Source organism: Monodon monoceros, unplaced genomic scaffold, assembly GCF_005190385.1.
Source record: "Monodon monoceros isolate NGI ecotype Baffin Bay Population unplaced genomic scaffold, NGI_Narwhal_1 Super_Scaffold_1, whole genome shotgun sequence".
Lineage (NCBI taxonomy): Eukaryota > Metazoa > Chordata > Mammalia > Artiodactyla > Monodontidae > Monodon > Monodon monoceros.
Genome location: NW_021703765.1, coordinates 42,420,727 through 42,433,046, shown reverse-complemented (window position 1 = coordinate 42,433,046; position 12,320 = coordinate 42,420,727).

Genomic DNA, 12,320 nt, shown 5'->3' with positions numbered 1-12,320 from the left:
CCACTTGATCATTATATATAATCCTTTTAATGTGCTGTTGGATTTTATTTGCTAATATTTTGAAGAGGAATTTTGCATCTCTGTTCATCAGTGATATTGGCCTGTAGTTTTCTTTCTATGTGACATGTTTGTCTGGTTTTGGTATCAGGGTGATAGTGCCCTCGTAGAATGAGTTTGGGAGTGTTCCTCCCTTTGTTATATTTTGGAAGAGTTTGAAAAGGATACATGTTAGCTCTTCTCTAAATGTTTGATATCATTTGCCTGTGAAGCCCTCTGGTCCTGGGCTTTTGTTTGTTGGAAGATTTTTAATCACAGTCTGAATTTCAGTGCTTGTGATTCGTCTGTTTATATTTTCTATTTCTACCTGATTTAGTCTCGGAAGGTTCTGCTTTTCTAAGAATTTGTCCATTTCTTCCAGGTTGTCCATTTTATTGGCATAGAGTTGCTTGTTGTAATCTCTCATGATTGTTTGCATTTCTGCAGTATCAGTTGTTACCTCTCCTTTTTCATTTCTAATTCTATTGATTTGAGTGTTTTCCCTTTTTTCTTGATGAGTCTGGCCAATGGTTTATCAATTTTATTTATCTTCTCAACAAACCAGCTTTTAGTTTTATTGGTCCTTGCTATTTTTTCCTTCATTTCTGTTTCATTTATTTCTGATCTGATATCTATGATTGCTTTCCTTTGCTAACTTTGAGGGTTGTTTTTTCTTCTTTCTCTGACTGCTTTAGGTGTAAGGTTAGGTTGTTTATTTGAGAAGTTTCTTGTTTCTTACAGTAGGATTGTATTGCTATAAACTTCCCTCTTAGAACTGCTTTTGCTGCATCCCATAGGTTTTGGGTCATCGTGTTTTCATTGTCATTTGTATCTAGGTCTTTCTTGATTTCCTCTTTGATTTCTTTAGTGTTCTCTTGGTGATTTAGTAGTTTATTGTTTAGCCTCCATGTGTTTGTATTTTTTACCAATTTTTTCCTGTAATTGATATCTAGTCTCATACCGTTGTGGTCAGAAAAGATACTTGATACGATTTCAATTTACTTAAATTTACCAAGGCTTGATTTGTAACCCATGATATGATCTATCCTGGAGAGTGTTCCATGAGCACTTGAGAAGAAAGTGTATTCTGTTGTTTTGGGTGGAATGTCCTGTAAATATCAATTAAGTCCATCTTTTTTAATGTATCATTTAAAGCTTGTGTTTCCTTATTTATTTTCATTTTGAATGATCTGTCCATTGGTGAAAGTGGGGTGTTAAAGTCCCCTACTATGATTGTGTTACTGTTGATTTCCCCATTTATGGCTGCTAGCATTTGCCTTATGTATTGATGTGCTCCTATGTTGGGTAAATATTTACAGTTGTTATATCTTCCTCTTGGATTGATTCCTTGATCATTATGTAGTGTCCTTCCTTGTCTTTTGTGATAGTCTTTATTTAAAAGTGTATTTTGTCTGATATGAGAATTGCTACTCCAGCTTTCTTTTGATTTCCATTTGCATGGAATATCTTTTTCCATCCCCTTACTTTCAGTCTGGAAATGATAAATGTAAATAATTACAAAATATTTATTTATTTCTTAAATGCTTTGAAATCAATTGACTCCTTAAAACAAAAAATAGTAACAATGCATCATGGAGTTAATATCATAAATAAAAATAAAATATGGCAACAAAAGGGTAGAAATGATGTAAATGGAATCAACTTGATGTAAGGCTTGTTTTAAAGGGATATATTGTTAATTTAAGGTCGATTTTAATAAATTAAAGATGAATATGGCAATCGTTAGAACACTGAATAAAATATAATTAAAAAATTATAAGTAAAGTGCCAATAGAGACGATAGAATGAAATATTTTAAATATTCAATTAGCCCAAATAAAAGCACAGAAGGAAAAACAGAATAGTGGGGCCAGCCACTACTGGCATAGCAAGATGCTTGACTTAAACGCAAGCATATCAATAATTACAGTAAATATAAATAATTTAAAGTTTTAATAAAAAACCAGAGATTGTGAGACTGGAGAAAATTAAGCAAATTCCAACAATATGTTGTTTATAAAGAGATATACTTTAAATACAAATCCAATTTTGTAAATTGGATTTTTAAAATTTTTTACAAGCCAATTCACATCATGACTGAACTATATTTTTAACTATAGCTAACTATAAATTAATTATTTTAGTTTTTTCAGATAAAACACTTCTAGCCACCTAAATAATTTTTACAAGAGCTATTTGGTAGTTACTAGTCATAATAGCAATGGCTAAAATTTATGGAATGCTTACTATGTATTCCTGGCATTAAGAGTGGTTTATAAGCATGATCTCATTTAATAATTACACCAAATTACTATGTAGTAGATATTATATCATCCTCATTTCAGAGCTGATGTAACAGATACAGAGGAGAGAAGTGACTTCTGTAAGGTCACACATCTAGTAACCGAGGTCAAATGATGTAACTCCAAAGCTCTCCAATTTTGTAAGTTCTATCCACCTTTCCATGAATCTTTCTGAACTCAAATTTGATCACATCACTTGCTGCTGAAACCCTTTTAGTGGCTTCCTATTGCTCTCGGTATAATGACAAAACTGTGAGATACAACTTTCCTTCCTTCTACCTGTTCTCTAGTCTTTCAATCATTATCCAATTCCTAAACCTGCCTTGCTATACTTCAACTATGATTCTTTATCACCTGTTCTTCCTACCAGCTGAAACCATCTTATCTTTGGGTACTTACCATGTATTTATCCCTTAAGTCTCCATACAGTAAAATTTTCTTATGAAAAACCTCTTATACACCCAATCTTCAGTTTTCAATTTAACCCAAGACTTCAGTCTGGGTTAGAATCCATTCCATGTTCTATGTCTTGCTGGCTTCCTCTTCTCATAGTGCTCATGACTCACTAGGTCATTCTGTGCAATTATATTATGCAAAAAAAATCTTACAAGAATTTGGTTGATATTGAGGGCAAGGCTAATATTCAAAATTTGCCTTTCTTATTGATATTTTTTCTAGCATAGCCCTTGAACAGAAGCTATTTTTTATTTTGTTCTCTTTAAAAAGTGCTATAGTATTTAAAAACTGAAGGAAAAAGAAAACAACTAGCTCTGTTACTCAGAACCATCAAGAGTATGTGGGGCCTCAGTTAAAACATACACACACACACACACACACACACACACACACGCAAACAAAACCACTTCTATGGTTGTCCGGATAAAAAATCTTTATGAGGATTAGTATTGACTTTTAGCACTGTTGACACTAGATAACCTTCTGTAGCCTCTCACCTCCTCACTCATCATGTCTATACTTCCCCCACCTCTCCTCCTTTCTTCTGTGGTCCTGGTTTGCTTGCTGAGCAATGATACATTTGTATAACTTATGTTACGGGCTAGTTAAGTTCTTTTCTTTTTTTCTTTTTTTGTAAAGTTTACCTTATGTGCTTATCCTAAGTGATAGTCTCCAAATATAAGGTTGCCATATAATTTGGGGTTGCCTTTTCTATGTTTTCCATTAGACAGTAAACCACAGGAAGGTGTGCATATTAATATTTGTATCATCACAGCTTTTCTCATCACTCTACTCCCTGGCCAATATCACCAACAAAAACAAAAGTTTTTATATTCTTGTTTGGAATCCTGTGATTTCTTAATAGAAAATTAGGGCAAGAGATAGAAGGAAGCACACGTGATGGAAGCTCAGGTAGTGATTTACAGTGCAAAATGATAAGTTTGAATTTAGTGAGAGAACTAAGAATGGTGCTTTAAGGAAAAGTTAAGGGGAGAGAAAACGCATCTATAACTTGTGACAGAAGTTTTGTTTGGGAGTAGAGAGATTTGGAGGGAGAAGATGCCATTTATATAGGGGATAAGTGAGCAGGCAGGGATAAAGACAGAATATAAGCTATCCTGAAGTGCATTTTAATGTATCTCCCATCCTTGCACTGATATAGTTGAAAGACCACTGTAGGTATGCTGTTTGTTTGAATCAGCATTGGTTGCCATTGGATCAAATAGATTCTAATTTTAAGTTCCACCATGCTTGGAAAAAAATTTTTTCATAGAATTTTTTCAAAGAAACCAATAACTTGGTTACCGCTAACATCTTTAACTTTGGTTGGGACCTCTTTTGAAATGAATATATATACTTTGTATAAAAACTGAGAAATATCCATTCAACATAAAACTGTTCACAAATTGTAGAAATTCTGTGTTGTGTAACCAACTCTCCTCTCTCAAGGAGTTCTCAGTACTTGGGTCTGTATCCTGTGGGTATCTAAACTTTAATTGATGATTATATGCATTTCACTTGAATTTTCACATTCTTGCCCCAACTCACACTAAAAGACATTAAATGTAATCATTGCAAAAGTCCCTGGTCTCAACTGTTTTATCATACCTTTTAAGTTTTAGAAGATTAAAATAACAAGAGCCTCTTTGAGATTTCTGTATCTAGTTTGGCAGGTGGGTAAATGGTTCTCTGGAGTAAAGTTCTTTCTTATTGATGAAATAGCTTCTATTATGTAAGCACCTGTTAGATATCTGGCAGTATGGATTCAGATGACGGTTTCTGTGATACCTATAGAAAGTTCAGAAGATATCCCCTGGTGCTTTCCCCACCCTATGGAAAAGAAAACAGTGAGTGGAGAACCATAAAGTTATTTCTCTTTTAAATTGTCATTTACTTCTCAGATAATCATATGTAGTGATCTTAATAGGTGCAGGTTACCTTGGATGATGTGTTTTACCTGGTTTCCCTCCAAACCAGAAAGGTAATCTTAAATTGACTCAAGATAAAATTGTATCTGGATAAAAACAATCTCATTACACATTTCCTATTTATATTTTTTATAATTTCTTTTTAGTTACAATTGGTGCTATTTTTTAAGTAAACAAATATGCCACAACAATAATATTGTGTTGCAACCAAAGCAACAACTTTCAAATTTGTTAGTATAAAGAACTGTTACTTACACTCCAAATTTTATATCCTCATATTTTACAAATGTAAGTAAGTAAACCACACTTCTTGAGTCAATCAATTAGTATATAGTAAAATACTTAGCACTTTAACTTTTAGGCAAATGGTCTAATAACAAAAATTGGTTAATTTCTTTTCTCTTCTCTCCAGTGTTAACCTTCAGTGGGGGCTTTGCATGCATTTTAATTTATCTTAAATCTATGCAAAAATAGGTTAGCATTTCCTAGCAATCATTTGTTTTGCATTTTTGGCGTTCAACCACCTGCTGTATTTGCCTTATGCTCAAAGTATGCTGTTGACAGTTACTAATAATGCAGATTAAATTCGCTTATGATGACAGGCCCTACACTAAGTAAAAACAAAACAATATAATCCTGCTTTTGTTTTCTCTGTTTAAGTGGTGGTTTAAACACATTTGATTTGCAAGAGCACTAATTTATTACCATTTGGGAAGTCTTATTGAACTGATAAATAGACAGTATGTGAACGTGAATATAATTACACAATTTTTCAAGTATTGGTCTGTTTTATAAAGTTAAAAAGTATGTATGTGGTCTAAAACAAATATCTTTAGGTCCTTTTTATATTTTCAGAAGTCATTAGTATTTGCCACTAAGATATATTACCATTAGTGGATGAAAACATCTAAGCTGAAGAGAGAAATCTTTTCTGAAGGTAAAAATTATCACGGCAACCATGGATTTTCCATTTTGCATGTATTTCTGCTTTATTCTTCTTGGTATACATCTAAAAACAGCAGCGCAAAACAAGTGCTTTTAAAACTTAAAAGATGGTGATTAAGACCTGACAAAAGGGACATTTGTTATACTTTATAGGCCTGTATTTGGAGAGCAGCAAAAATGATGGATGTAGTAGATAATTGTCCCTGAGACCCATGTATTTCGACCTGAAGAATTAGCCCTGCTTTCACAGACCTTCACTGTGAATTGTGACTATCTCTGATGTTTCCATTTATTTAACAAGAAAAATATATGGACACTCATGATCCCATAGTCCTTGCTGCATGATTGCTTCTTGGATGCTTTTAACTCAGGGATTAATTCTTTGAATTTATTGAAGGAAAAGCAATATAAGCAAGTTAGATTCAATTTATCCTTATAAATAATGTAGAAATTATAAATTTTTATGTTCATCTACATATGTCTATATATGTCAAAAGTTCGTTTTTCATTTTATATTTAACATATTGAATTAATTTTTGTCCATCTATTGATATGTTATCCTGATATATGTCTTACAGATTTTTGTTTCAAGGCCATGCATAAACAGACTCATATGAAAGATTTGATTTGGCCAATGCAGTAATCAGTCAGTCCTACCAGGAGTAGGAAAATTAAGTTACATTCAACATAATGGTTTCTCACATTTGAGCATTATGTGCCAGACTTTGTGCTAACCATTTTTATTCATCATGTATTTAATTCTCATATGTATTTAATGTCTCATAGATGACATTATTTATCCCCATATTGCAGATAAAGAAACCAATGCACAGAGATTTTTTTGCAAGGGACAGAATGTGTTAAATTGGAACTGGAACTCAATTGCAATCAAATGATTTCAGAGCCTGTACTGTAACCAACCCACTATTACCTATGTTACTTCTAGTGTGAATAGGAAGAATGGAAACACTCATTAAGACTTCAATAGGGCCACTGTAGCCACTCGTTGATCTAAACCTTTTCCTACTTTTACATGTGACAAAAGGCAAAGGGGCAGTATCTGCAAGAAGAGAAGCTATATCCATATACTAGAGCCAAATATTCTGGCTTTAAAAGAAGCATTTGGTTGTTAGCTCTGTGATATTTAACTTTTCTGACCCTCTGTTGTCTTATCCATTTATGGGGAAATAATATCTATCCACAGATTGGCAGATGGAATAATATTTTTAAGGTGTTGAGAGAAAATAGTTCTAAATAAAAATATAAAAGTATATCTATTGTCATAATAGAAAACAAATAGAATATGACAACCAACTTCTAACAAAAAATGAAGCTAAATAACATTCTTGTTGAGGATCCACAATAATGCATAGAGTTTACCACTAACAGATCCTCATTGAAGAAATTCTGGAGAAGGCAATTCAGAAAGAAAGAAATGGAAGGCATAGGAAGGAATGTCATGCCAACAGGAATGGTACCCTAGAATTTTAAACTTGGGGGCAAATCTAAACAGCATTGACTATATGAGGTTTGGCCCCCTTCAGTGAGCTTAAAATCTAACAAGGAGGTAAACCATATACAATTTAATACAATTCTCTTGAGTAGAAAAGTTGGTGTGAAGTATACAGACTGAGATACAAGTAGCATTTCTCTTTCTGAATGTTAATGAGATAATGTAATCTAATATATGCTCCACGTGCATAATCTAAAGGCCATTAAAACGTTTGAACATTGAAATGGGTGCTCCTTCACCATCAACCTCAACCCCTATCATTAGCCATCAACTCCTCTTCTTCCATAGTTTATGTTCACTTGTAGCTTCTCAAGTGCACCAAACTGTTGCTTTCAGTATTTATTCCTCTGCCTGTGGGGAATCCACACTTTCGCCTACTTAATTCATCCATCTCCTTCAGGTTCAGCTCCATGATCATCTCTTCCTGGAAGCCTTTCCTGCTTATGCCTAACCTATCCTAACCTGCCTCTTTCCAACCTTATTCAATTGAGTTAGACACCTCTCTTTGGTGCCCTCAGAAGTATACTCTATATAATGCCTTCTTAAGTATTCACAAATCATATCAAACATATTTGTTTATATGTTAGTATTCCTGAATAGATGTTAAACCACTTTAGGGAGGATAATACAGTATTAATTTCTTTTTCAATGATCACTCTTAGCCCCATTTTGGGGAACATTGTCCTACACAATTATTCAAAATATAAGGCAAAATATCATTAGTGCTACAGATAGCAACAAAAATGCTAAGTTACCCAGATGGTATGTCATGTTACATATCTGTAACAAGACAATTATATGGCAATGCTTAACCAGTAATTTAGTAAGTTGAAGCGCAAACTGCAGAACAGCAATGTGTAAACATTGCTGAAAGTTCTGACGTAGTTCCAACAAGTTTCTAAAGATCAGTCTGCTGACGAAGTCCTTGGGATTTGTAGTGGAGATTGTTTTAATTTTAATTTTTGATTTTGAAGTAGTTTCAAACTCACAGAAAAGTTGTAAGCACAGTCAAAAGTACTGCCTTTTATCCTTCATATAGATTCACTAATTGTTAGCATTTTGGCACATTTTCTTTTTCTCTATTTATCTACATTATTATTATCATTATTATTAGTCCTATTATCGTTGCTGAACTATTTGAGAGTAACTGGAATATGTATCTCTTAAGAATAAGGACATTCACTTATATACCATCAGTATGACTATCAAATTCATTTAATTTAAACTGTGTGCATTTTATTACCTAATGTAGAGTCCATATTATATTTTCCTGATTGTCCAGTAATTACCTCTATTTTCCAAGTCAGAATCCAAACCAAACATACCCATTGCATTGAGCTGTCATCTCTTCAGCCTCCTTTAATCTGGAAACTGTCTTTCATGGCATTTCTGTTTTTGAAGATACAGACTTGTTCTTTTGTAGAGTGGGCTTGTCTGATGTTTGTTCATGATTACATTCAGGTTACGCCTTTTTGGCAAGAACACAGCATGAGTGGTGTTATCTTCTCAGAGTATCACATTAGGAGGCATGTCATGACAGTTTGTACTCAATATTGGTACAATATTGATATTAATTTCACACTTACAAAGTTGATGTCTGCCAGGTTTCTCATCATAAAGTTACCACTTCCCATTTGCAATCTGGGAGAAAGCAACTTAAGACTTAGTAAATGTTTTATTCTCCACCAAATTGTCACCCAATATTATTAGCATTTATTGATGATTCTCAGCTAAATTAATTATAACTATAATATTGATGATTATAGATGATAAAAAGATGATTTTATTACTATTTAACTCTTTCTACAGTTAGTAATTTATATGCCACTGTAAGAAAGAGATTTCCCATCTTTCTTATTAATTAGCTAATTCAATTATTTATGTACTTTTTTATAAGTTTGAGCTCATAGATTCTTATTTCTTTCCCCTTGGGTTTTCATTACTGTCAGTATTTATTTTGGTGCTTAAATGGTCTCAGATTCGACTAGTGGAAGCTCCTTCAAGTAGGCCTTTTGTCATGCTCTCATTAATTTTTCTTACTTCCCTATTTTCTAACACCCAAGAAATGCCACAGTCACTTTTTACACTCCTTACCCCAACCTTAGAATCAGACAACCCTCCCTGGATCCATCATTACTTTTACTGAGGACAGTTATTTAGAAACGGAGGTCTACGTGTTAGGTGTGCTCATATATGTATATATTTTACATATATACATGTAAATCAGAACTTCTTACTGATAACTCTATTTTCAGTGCCATTCTACTGAATTTTTCATGGCTTCCCCCATGTAATATCAACATGTTCATTCTACAGTGAAAACTCTGGCTCCCAACATCAATATATTTATTCATTTGCTCAGTCCTATAAAACACAATGCAGTTTCAGAATTATTACACCCTTACCACTATGAACAACAAGCTTACTAATTAGGGCTCCATATTTTTGAAGTTCTTTTTACCTTTAGACTGAGGGAATATAGTCAAAGTGCTGTGTTCAAAATTATTTGTTTTTTTTTTTTTTTTCTATGTGATGAGTTGTTCATTGGAAATACACTCAGGGTTTTTTATATTTATATTCAATCTTACTTTTTTCTCCATTTTTGTTGATTTAATTTCTTTTATTAATATGCATATTGACAAATTCCAAAATCAAAACTATGCAAAAGGCGCATGTAAAGAAGTATCGTTCATTCCTCATTCCTTTCTCCTTATTTACAAATCACCCTGTTAGTGACCAGTTTCTTATTATAATACCATTCTGGTTTTCATTTGCAAAAATAAGGACTGTATATGTATAAACAAACATGCATATATATATATTTCCTCTTAATTTCAGACATTAAAAAGCATGCTACCTTTACTTTAAAAAAAAACTTAACAGTATATCCTGAAAATCACAAATAATTAATAATTCATACACATCACCCTCTTTTTTTGTATAGCTTGATAATACAACAATAACTTCAGTATGGGATTCAGATTATTTTCGATGTTTTGCAATTAAAAATAATGCCACAATAAATAAACTTGTGCATATGTATTTTTGAATTATGGATGATGTATCTTTATGAAAAAATTCTTAGAAGTCAGGTTGCCAGGTATGACTATGTAATTTTGTTAGATGCTGCCAGATTCCCCTCCATAGGTATTGAATCAATTTGTATTCCTACTAGTGATGTATAACACAGTCTATTTAGCCGCACACACTGTATTCCCTATTTGGCAAGTGAGAGATGGTATGTCAGTATAATTTAAATTTTCATTTATCTTATTATGAGTGTTATTTTGGAGTCATCTGTAATTGTTGTCTTTTTCTTATAGCTTACACTCAGTATGTCAACAAATCCTATTAGATCTTCAAATTTATTCCAAATCTTACTTCTTACCACTTCTGCTAACATCTTTAATCCAAAGTGCCATAATTTCTCACCTAGTTTGTTGCAGTTGGCTCCTAATTCCTGCTTCCACCTTTTCACCACTACAGTATATTCTCAACAAAGCAGTCAAAACGATCCCTTTACATTTTAGCAGATATGTAACTCTGATGGTTTCTCATCTCACATCCTTCCAGTGACCCCAAGGCCCTAAAATCTCTGACCTCATTTCTCCTGCTCATCCCTGTGCTCCAGACAGACTGCTTTCCTTCTGGTTCTAGAGCACTACGGGCCTGCTCTCTCCTCAGGGCTTTGCACCAATGTTTTCTCCGTCGAGAATCCTCTCATCTCAGACAATAATGTGGCATTATTGGACTGCTCACCAACTGTCTTTGTCCTAAAGTCCCTGTCCTGGTGAGGCTTCATGACCCTACTTCAATTACCTCTCTCACACCTAGCTCCCCACCTCTGTCATCTGTTCCCCGCCATAGAACATGGAAAGTCTAGGAGAGCAGAGAATGCCTGGTTCTACCAAGTATTGTTGAATAAATAAGATAAAGTAAATATAATACTAGGATTGTGGGCTTTATTTATTCATTTTTTAAATCCAATGATCAGGGTAATCACTAGGATCATAGGTAACATCCACTAATTACTCAAAGACAGAAAAGAAAGATTATTTGAGGACAATGTTTCATAGACTATTAACATATACACAAATACTGACTAAATGCTCCCTCCTCCCTGTTAAAAGCAAGACCCTTGTGGCTAATACTGATGAAAATGTCATTTTTATATTTTAAGTAAAAAATTATACATATTTAACATATTTATTTTGCAGTTAATTTCATTGTTATACACTATTTTTTGAATTACATTCAATTGATAATAGGGTTAAGCATACTTTTTTGTATTGTTTTTGTGTTTTTTACATCTGGGGTGTTTTCTAATGTCACCAACCAATCTCTGATTCTCTGGACACCAACTGGATGTCCATCCTTTCAATTTGATTCTGTCACTCACTACCTGGAGTTAGCACAGACCCCACAGGTTCAGGGCTCAGTCCCGCAAGGCTGCCCCTCACTTCAGATTCAATTGCAGGTCTGGATCACCAGCTGTAAATAGGGGTTGCCAATTCCTCCTTCAGGTTCAATAATTTGTTGGAACAACTCACAAACTCAGGAAAGCATCTACTTACATTTACCAGCTTATCATAAAGAATATTAAAAAGGAAACAGATAAACACCCAGATGAAGAGGTACATAGAGAATCCCAAGCATAGGAGCTTCTGTCCCCATAGAGTTGGGGTGCACCTCTGTCCTGGCAGGGGGCTGTGTTCCCCAAACAGCAAGCTCATCAAAATCTAGCTTCATCTCAAGTGTCCCTTCCTTCTGCAGAGGTCTGGGTGGGGCTGAATGTTCCAGCCCTAGGATCACCTAATTTTCCTGAAGACCAGACACATCCTGAGGCTATCTAGGAACCCCACCCTAAATAGCATAAATGCAGGTATGTACAAAAGGAGCTCATTATGAATAACAAAACACACTCCTTGGGCTTCCCTGCTGGCGCAGTGGTTGAGAGTCCGCCTGCCGATGCAGGGGACACGGGTTCATGCCCCGGTACGGGAGGATCCCACATGCCGCGGAGCGGCTGGGCCCGTGAGCCATGGCCGCTGAGCCTGCGCGTCCGGAGCCTGTGCTCCGCAACGGGAGAGGCCACAGCAGTGAGAGGCCCACGTACCGCAAAAAAAAAAAAAAAAAACC